General features: G+C 35.0%; 1 pseudogene; it reads right to left on the minus strand.

The window, feature by feature from the left end:
- Positions 1-2,770: 2,770 nt before the first annotated feature.
- On the minus strand, positions 2,771-3,828 carry LOC143568256 (acyl-CoA--sterol O-acyltransferase 1 pseudogene; annotated as a pseudogene).
- Positions 3,829-10,387: the final 6,559 nt, after the last annotated feature.

Raw genomic sequence — 10,387 nt, forward strand, 5'->3', positions numbered from 1 at the left:
TGTAATGGTCACATGTAAGCTATATGCATGTCATATGTGCGCACTTTTATACTTAAGAAAAGGATTAATGGGAAATGAGAGAAAGTTAAAGAAATAATAGAGAAACATTGTTTCCTATTTTCTCTTTGTGTACGTGGGTCTTGACATATTTTAATAACTCAAATATATGAAGTCAATGGATGGGTGGGTGGGGATGGGGTTGTGGTTCATTGTCAAAACTCGAAAGTAAAAGGCCAAGTGTTTGAACACTTTTGGTTGAAAATGTTCGCAAGGTTTTGGATTTAAGTTTTACGAACGACAAGATCACAAGAATTAAAAGAAATTCGTAGATAAAAATCACTCATTTCCTTTAATTATAAAACTAAAAGTAAATAAATAAAACTATTGTTTCTATCAAACTCTCCTAAAATTAAATAAATGAAACTATTGTTTCTCCGGAGATGCATGCGTATACTTTTTAAGACATGTAAGTTATTGTTTAATAGTGTCTTTTGAACTTTACATGTCTACACATATGATCCTTTTGATCGCTTGTTTGAATTTTTACATGCACGTACATAAATCTGACAAACCGGGAACTCAATAACAAGAAATAGATGGCAAGTATTTGATCACTGAATAACTCTTTTCCTGCAGGAGTTTAATAGACTAGTTATTTGCCGTACCTAAATTCTAAACATACTTAAAATAAATAAAAACACACATAAATAAAAGATAGATAATTAGATACAAACTTGAACTTAATCACCAAGTTGAACAAATTATCTTTTAAGCCTATTGTATTATGATATCTTCCAAAACCACCCCTTCAAGATTAATCGTGCCTCCCTTATTGTACCGACACTAACCGGTATTGACTATTTCACACACTCTCTCTCAATACCGAGTCAGTTCATTCACATAAGCGAACACATCTGATCGAGCTTTATCTTTGTCATTCCTTTCGTTATCATATCCGCTAGTTGCTTGTTGGTATTCATATAATACTCTAAAAATTTTTTCACCCGTTAACACCTTCTCCTGAACAAAATGATGATGCACTTCAATATGCTTACTGCGTGCATGAAATGTTGGATTTTCTGCCAGCCGTATGGCCGACTTATTATTACACCGCAGCTTCACCCCACTATCAACCTCTTGATTCAAAACTTTCAATAAACGAAACTAACTAAACCAATTCATGTGAAGAAACTGTTGAAGCTCGATATTCGGCCTCAGTGGTAGATAACGACACCGTAAGTTGCATTTTGTTGCACTAAGATACTACATATGTTTAGAAATTCATTGTACTTGAGATTATGATTATCAAATCATCTACATATACAAGTACAATCACTATCTGAGGCTCTTAGCTCCTTTGATTTTAACGAATTCTTTGTACTCGAGGAACTCAGAAATCTTTTCGTACCAAGCTCTCGAAGATTGTTTAAGCCTGAGTAGAGCTTTCTTTGAGTTACACACGCACTCGGGTCAAGGTCTATCTTCGAAGCCTGCCAGCTATTTCATATAGATTGCCCGATCAAGATTGCCATACAAAAGCGCGTTGTTGACGTCCATTTGCTATAAATAGCCTAAAGTTACATTGTTGGCATTTGTAACCGCTTGATACAAAACATGTCTACTAAATTTGACGACCCGGGCGCAACTACGAGGCTAAAATTCTGTTAGTAATTCCAATTTGTTATTCTTTTCTACCACAATATTTTGAGTGAACGTAGTCGTTTTTTTATTTGTGTTTTGATTGACATTAAGACTTTCATATGTTCCAGGGTGACCGGGTTTGTGTTTTTATTTTATTTTATTTTTTTTTCACAAGCCCAACTACCGAGGCAAGACGCCAATTATAAAAACTCGTTCTCTCTAAAATGTTGACATTCAAAGTCAACTACGCAATCTATCGTCATCAACTTATCAGCATTCACCTTTTTGTTGCTTCTCAAACTGTATTTCCTTGATTTAGAAATCAGTTTGAGCTCATTATTTTTTAATAAATGCTATTCAGTTTACCATTAATTTATATTTTATATATGATAAATATGCTTTGATTATTACTACGAGCTTTAAGTTTTAGACGTTTGTGGATGTATCTACCATTCTTCCTTTTCTTTGTCAAACAAAACCGGATTGTCGTCATTAACTTATATTCTTTTTAACTGGAAATGAAGTATATTTATCTAAGAAAAGGCAAAAGCATCAATGAATTACCTTTCCAACATCATATCATGATTGATAACTTTAAACTAATAAAGTTTACTTTAATCACTTTCTAATTTATATATTTTAATAATGAAATTGCAAAAAATATATATATATATATATAAATATAAAAACAATATCTATCACCGAAATGCATTAGGTTGGTTGACATGAAGAAGAATTTGCTAGTTGGTTAAAGCGTCACGTCATAAACAGTGTGGGGTCTTAACTAACACACCCATTAATTCATACGTGATTTAAAAAGGGAAAAAAAAAAACAAAAGTGTAATTAGTTATTTGAGGGTGGCCTCACCATTTCCTTATTAAACGCCCCATTATCATGTTAAATAACCCACCATAACGCCACGGTCTTAACGAACCGACACAGTGTAGCCGCCCAGCCAACGTTAAAGCCCGGCCATCTCATCTTTACAGCCTCTTTGACACCCAACAAGAAAGAGCAATTATAAACAGCCTTGATGCCATATTGCTACCAACTACCAAGTTTTTAAGATTTTTTCAAATAGAAAAGGTAAAAAACAAAATACATCGGCCAAACAAAAAATTTGAACACTTAGCTTAAAATGTAAGGACAAGAAACGTCATTTGGGCCAACAAACCTTCCACCAGCCACAAGTTCCAAAAACGCCACAAATTCTTTACACGATCGAACCTCCGTATCGCACCTTAGAAACGGCGGAAAAAATAACCAAAAACTAGTGGCAACCACCACTCCCAACACCAGCGGACCCGAAACCACCGCGGGCAGCCGAAGCCTCCCACCAACCATCCTCTTCACCACCACCTCCACCCCCGCCAACACCCCGTGAATCACGAAAAACCACGTGACTTCCCACGTGGGCTTCAACCGCCCAATGTAATAAAATATCAACTCGTGCATTAACCCCGACACAATAAACGTAGCCATAACAGCTGGCAATGGGGCCACCTTTTTATTAAAAAGTTTACCCGAAACCTTTCTGACAGGAACGTACACCGTAGGGTGTAGTATACCTGTCACCATCAGATTCCACCTCTTACCCCAAAAATCCTGTAGAGATGTAGCCAGGTACGGCTCGTCCAACTGCGGCTCGAGCTCGAACCCTGTCACAGCTCGAGCCGTGTACGCCACGAGCGCCAAACCTACATCTAACACCACATATATATGAACACAAAACAACGTCATTTTAACAAGCGGGTTGAACCGCTCGCCGTATTCATAACTTTTCACTAAAATCACAAACACCAAAAACTTTAATGAGTAATTCCCCAACGACTTGGCTGCAAATGGTTTGCTTGTGATTTTGATTGGGACACAGGCAGTGAGGATGAACTTGGGTAATGGGAGTGGTGGGTTGGAGTATAAAGGGCCTTTGTTAAAGGCGAATAATATCAGTTTGAAGGTCGCTAGCCATGTGAGGAAGAAGGATGTGGTCCCGGTGAAATGGACGGTGGTGAGGAGGAGTGGGAGGTAGAAGAAGACGCAGATGATTGGGAGGAAGGCGCATAGGCGAGTTGTACCTGGTGCAGTGAATTTGGTGATGGTGTGGCAGTACAAGAGGGAGGCGATGGCTGTTGCCCACACCAGTATTAAGTTGTTGATCTCTCCCTCCATTGTTGCAGATCTGAAAATGTAACGTTTTATTTTTTATTTTTTTTCTATTTATATATAAGTACTTAGGTACCCTTGCTACTGCATACTTTCAAAAATAATTTTTTTTATATGATCGTCGGGCATAATATATAATTGGGAAGGGAAAATTCTCAAAATAGCCCCTTTAGAGATAGTTCTCCTAAAATAGCCCATTTTTTCTCAAAATTTTTTAGAATTTGGACAGTCAAGACATATTGGGAAAAGATAAAAATAAAGAGGGAGCAGGCCAAATTTCGAAAGAAAGTCAGGTAAGAGACGAGATTTGGAGAAATAATGAAGGTAAAGTCCAAATTTTTTTGTAATCTTAGAGCAAAAGTTCAGATTTTTCTAAACTTTTTTTTCTTCAAAAAACCGTCTTAAGAGACTGTTTTTTTATGTTTCCTACATTTCCTGTCCATATTTTCAAATTCTTGGAAAAATATATTTTTTACAATTATACCCCTGAACCACCACCACCACCTTGAACCACCACCATCACCAACGCTGTCGGTTGCCGGAGCTCCGGCCACCGTCTTCCGGTCTTCCTTTCTCATCTTCACTGAAACCCAGGTTAGAACCGACAGCGACGGTGGCGGCGGATGCAGCAGGGTTGTCGTCGCCGGTGTTCGGAATTCCGGGCAGCATGATATTGAAATGAAGGAGAAGAAGACAGACACTGTTGGTGAATGGTGAGGTGATGAAGTTGCAGTAAAAATGAGAAGATGTGAATGGTGGTGGTTCAAGGTGGTTCGGTTTTAGAATATTGATCAGGGTTTTTGTTTGAAAGGAACTGGGTTTAAGTGAAGATGAGAAAGGAAGACCGGAAGACGGTGGCTGGAGCTCCGGTAACCAACGACGTCGGTGATGGTGGTGGTTCAAAGTGGTTCAAGGTGGTGGTGGGGGTGGTGGTTCAGGGGTATAATTGTAAAAAAATATATTTTCCCAAGAATTTGAAAATATGGACGAGAAAGGTAGGAAACATAAAAAAACAGCCTTTCAAGACGTTTTTTTTGAAAAAAAAAGGTTTGGAAAAATCTGAATTTTTGCTCCAAGCTTACAAAAAAATTTGGACTTTACCTCATTATTTCCCCAAATCTCGTCTCCTACCTGACTTTTTTTCGAAATTTGGCCTACTCCCTCTTTGTTTTTATCTTTTCGCAATACGTCTTGAGAGTCCAAATTTTAAAAAATTTTGAGAAAAAAAAGACTATTTTAAGGATTCTCTCTCTAACAGGGGTTATTTTGGGAATTTTCCCTATATCTATAATATATATAAAAGAAAACCCTAAAATCCTACGTGTCGTGGTGTGGTCGCTTCCCCTTTTTATAGAAGCCAGCAGATTTCTTGATTTTTAAATAGAGGCATTTCATTGATTTAACCCGAATTCATGGGTATGGGTCTTGCAAAAACCAGATAGCTCTTAAACGGGTTATAACATCTCATTAAATTAAAAATTAATCTTACCAATTATTTGATAGGAAAATCCTATAAAATAGGGATATACTAAAATTTAATATCCAATTTAAAAAGAAAAAGATATTATTTATAATTAATAAACAATTTTATAGTAAAAAATAAAAGCGGGTCAGGGTCACCAAATCCAGATAGCTTTTAAATGGGTTATAACATATCATTTATTTATAAAACTCTTTCATCATCAAACCCTAGGTATATTATTAACTTTCTTATAATAAAGAAAATTAAAATCCAAAAAATAAATATTAAAAAACAAAAAATATAAAACAATCATTCTCTCAAGCCATCAGATTGTTTTATTTGTAAATGAAGACTTATCACGCATTTGACTCGAATTCACGGGTAAAGGTCTCACCAAACCCATATAGCTTTTAAACGGGTTATAACATCTCATTATATTAAAAATTAATCTCATCAAATATTTGATATGAAAATCCTATAAAATAGGAATATACTAAAAACTAATATCCTATCTATAATATATATAAACGAAAACCCAAAAATCCTACGTGTCGCGATGTGGTCGCTCCCACCTTTTATGAAAGCCACCAGATTTCTTGATTTTTAAATGAAGGTCTCTCATTGATTTAACCCAAATTCATGGGTATGGGTCTTACTAAAACCAGATAGCTCTTAAACGGGTTATAACATCTCATTAAATTAAAAACTAATCTTACCAATTATTTGATATGAAAATCCTACAAAATAGGAATATACTAAATTTAATATCTAATTTAAAAAGAAAAAGATATTATTTATAATTAATAAACAATTTTATAGTAAAAAATAAAAGCGGGTCATGGGTCACAAAATCCAGATAGCTTTTAAATGGGTTATAACATATTATTTATTTATGAAAGCCTTTCATCATCAAACCCTAAATATATTATTAACTTTCTTACAATAAAGAAAATTAAAATCCAAAAAATAAATATTAAAAAATGAATAATGTAAAACAACCATTTTCTCAAGCTATCAGATTACTTTATTTGTAATTGAAGGTTTCTCACGCATTTAACCCGAATTCATGGGCAAAGGTCTCACCAAACCCAGATAGCTCTTAAACGGGTTATAACATCTCATTATATTAAAAAATAATATCATCAAATATTTGATATGAAAATCCTATAAAATAGGAATATACTAAAAATTAATATCTTATTTTATTTTTAAAAAAAATATTATTTATAATTAATAAACAATTTTATAATAAAGAAAATAAACGGGTAATGGGTATCACCAAACCCAGATAACTTTTAAACCGGATTATAACATATCATTTATTTGTGAAACCATTTCATCATCAAACCTTAAGTATATTAATTATTAACTTTCTTACAATAAATAAAATTAAAATCCAAATATACGTATATAAATATTAAAAACGAATAATATAAAATAACCCCTATAATACAGGAGATAAAATCTAGTAATTATATATATATCATGTGCACAACACCTCATCTAAGATGTTTTTATATCTTTTACTTCAAAATCAAGTTTAATATTCTTAAACATATTTGGATGCTTTTTATTGGTTTGGTTTAATATTCTCTGAGATTTTGTAATCTACTTTTTTTTTATTGATGTAAAAGTCGTTGGAAAGTACAATACGTAGCCCCTCCAATTTGACTTGACTAAAAATATTATATTATTATTTGTTAGTGTCTTTTTTTTTATATATATTTTACTATTTTAGTCAACGACCCTAATTACGTATTATTCAAACTAGAAATTCATTTTATTATGTGCATTTGATTTGGGTGAAAAGTTATTGAATATATCAAAATCAATTAACTTCATCCTTTGTAACGTCCGTAAATTTCGTTAATCGGCTCGATCGTTTATAAATGTTTGTCAAAAAGCCGGGGTTTCGTCTTTCTAAATTAGAGACTTGTAATACGTTTTAAAAGTCCATTTATCTATCCTTTTGCTCACGACATCACCTCTTATAACTTAAAGTGTTAGATTAGTATGTAGCACCCGGCATTTTCGTTTAACGACACGCACGTTGTAGAGTTTGTATATTTATCGGGTTTGACCCGGCATTCTTCGGGGACCTCCTTGTCATTATCGTAAGTTAAATTATTTAACCTTTTATCCAAGCTATCACATTTTTCATGTTTGAGGGACTAGAGTGTAATTGTTTATTATAACAAGAAAACCTTAGCCTGCTTCTCATTCCTTCCCTTCCTGTTCCGATCGGCGCCCACATTGCAGCCTCCATTCTCGATTTCCGTGTTGGTTCCAGCCATTCTCCGGCCTCCCGAGACTAATTCAAGGTCGATTCTATCTTAGTATAACTCTTTTTCACCATTAAACCCTTTGTTGAACACGTTAGGGTTGAGTTTTAATGATAACAGTTTGCTGACAGACTCGTATTCGTTTGTTGTAGGATCTGTAACGCGATGATAAACCATTTTTTTTTATCGATTCTTATTTCCATGATATTCTACTTTGAGTCTAGTTTCCAGAAAGGTATAATACGTAATTTTTGGACGAGATTTGAATACTTTTTATGATTTTATAAGATCGAGTGTCAAAGCTGATGCGGGATGACGGATTCTGGTCTGTCTTCCCGACATCATAACCTTTTTTCAACAAGTCTGAATTGGTTGGTTCTACTTCTGGAAGTTAATATTTTGAGTTAGGAACCAAACTCAATTGGAATCGTTTAATTTGGCTGGGTAATGATTTTTATAAAAATAAAACCATTTTGTTGCGCACTGAAATAGCTGCACGTACCTTGCTGTGTTGGAGGAATTTTTATGATTTTTGTGTGTATTGGAAAAATATAATAAAAATATTTTTAGATACCCAAGACATTTATACAACTCTGGTAAAAATTTAATAATTTAATTCCATGGTTTTCCTATGTAATAAAATACATCTTTGTATGCTAAAATCTGCATGTTATATTCGTTATTGATCGATAAGTTTGTTTTAAGCTTAACCGGTGGCTGCCCTTTCTCGCATCTTTCGGGGCTGTTATAATTGAAGTTCGTGCTCCGTCATCTTCTTAGGTATGTCTAGTATAATATACTTTAGTATCATGAGTTTTGGCATTCGTTAGATTGGTCAACTGTTGATGAAGTGAAAACTAGGTTTCGGTTGTCTAGTTTGTCAATTGTTGCGTCTAGCCCGTTGTTTGAGGGAATTAACAACCAATTCGGATGTTGTAGCCTCGGTATGATTTGTTGGCTGTGAAAAACTATATTTTTATGTTATTGGGGCTGAATTGGTTGTCGGTTACTTAAACGGGTCGGTACGGCGCAAATTCGCGTTTATTGGTAATTTGTGCATCGTGCTTGCGAATTACCGACCCATCCAACCCGTGTAGCGTCGTGTGGACTTGTTGGCTGTGATTTTATTAAATTTGGTCCACACGGGGCTGAGTCAGCATCTAAGTGCTTAAACAACCCGTTAACGCGCGTATTCGATAAAGTCAACAACTTTCGGGGGTAAATTGGGAACCCTTTGTCCCCAGGATTAACAAAGGGTGGTTTTGGTAAATACATGGCCTTGGGGGCTTAGGTAATTGAATTTGGTAATGTCAAGGCTTTAGGTCAATCAAATCATGTTAGAACGTCTCGTAGGATAAACGAGTCGGTACGTTTAGTTAGTAATCTTTGTGTGCAATCCGGCAGGCTTGTAAACTGTGAATTGGCTTTTAAGTTCTCAAACTCCTTGGTGTTTGTGTGGCTCGTTTCAGGTGAGTTCATGATGCCCTTTTTACTCTTTTTACTTTTGGGCTAGCATGCACACCTAAGGGTTTTCTTACTTGATGAAATGTTTTAAACTATTTTGCATAGGCTTGCGAGTATTGGTAGGCCTTGGAATGTTGTAGAATGTGTGTATGTATATATATTATTGTATGGCCAATATTTGGCGAATGTTGTAGTCGTTATCGACTACGGAATGTTATTATTGAATGGTGATCTTGGCCGGGCCAAACTATACGACTCAGGTTCTTAAATCCTGTGGGGGGCCCTGAAAAGCCCGTGAGGGGGGAGGCTCGTGTGGCATGATCAACATCGGATGTTACGTGTTTGGGTTGTACGTGTGCTCGACCCTGAATGTTATTATTGAATGGCGATCTTGGCCGGGCCAAACTATACGACTCAGGTTCTTAAATCCTGTGGCGGGCCCTGAAAATCCCGTGAGGGGGGAGGCTCGTGTGGCATGATCATCATCGGAATGTTACGTGTTTGGGTTATACGTGTGCTCGACCCTGAATGTTATACGTGGATGTTATATATATATATATATGTATATATTGTTATATATATAGAGATGTACTTGAAAGGATGTTTATATATATATATATATATATATATATATATATATATATATATATATATCTTTGTATATGTATGTATGAGAATGTTTAGTCTTCGGTAACGATGACTTAATTGATGCACTCTTCTTACTTTAAAAACTTTAGGTATACGTGTTTGGGTTGTATGTGTGCTCGACCCTGATGTTAGTATTTGGATGGTATTTGTAGGGACATAGATATATGGATGTATATAGATGTCTAAGTACGAATACTTAGTGTTGATGGTGGCCTAACTGTTCGTATCCCGTATTATATATAAAACTCTTGGAATGTTTTATAAACCCGTTTTTATATTTAAATTCTTGGAATGATTTATTTAAATGTCTATTATTAAAACTTGAACTCACTTAGCTCAAGCTGACTTTGTGTGTATGTTAGATTGACTTCCAGGTTAAGCATTGGAGGTTACCGCTTGGATGTGCTCGAGACTACTTGGACGGTTGAAGGCATAACTAGTCGAAGATTAATACGCAAACTGTTTTCTTTTCATTTATTATTTTAAACATTTAAATTATGGTTTTGGGAACTTGGTTTTAGTACTTTGTGATTTTCCGCTGTTTACTACTCTGAAACGATTATTAATAAGAATGAAATGGTTTGACTTTAAATTTTTAAGAATTTTTGGATATGATTACCAACTGTAGGATTCCCGGGATTCGAGGTCTTATATCCTCTCGCTCCTCTTATACTATGTCGTTCAAAAGCAATGTTGCTTGACATACTTACCAAATACTCTGTCTTT

The sequence above is a fragment of the Bidens hawaiensis genome, unplaced genomic scaffold (genome assembly GCF_021521415.1).
Source record: "Bidens hawaiensis isolate Kalapana, Puna unplaced genomic scaffold, B.hawaiensis_p1.1 tig00023867_1, whole genome shotgun sequence".
In the NCBI taxonomy this organism is placed as follows: domain Eukaryota; kingdom Viridiplantae; phylum Streptophyta; class Magnoliopsida; order Asterales; family Asteraceae; genus Bidens; species Bidens hawaiensis.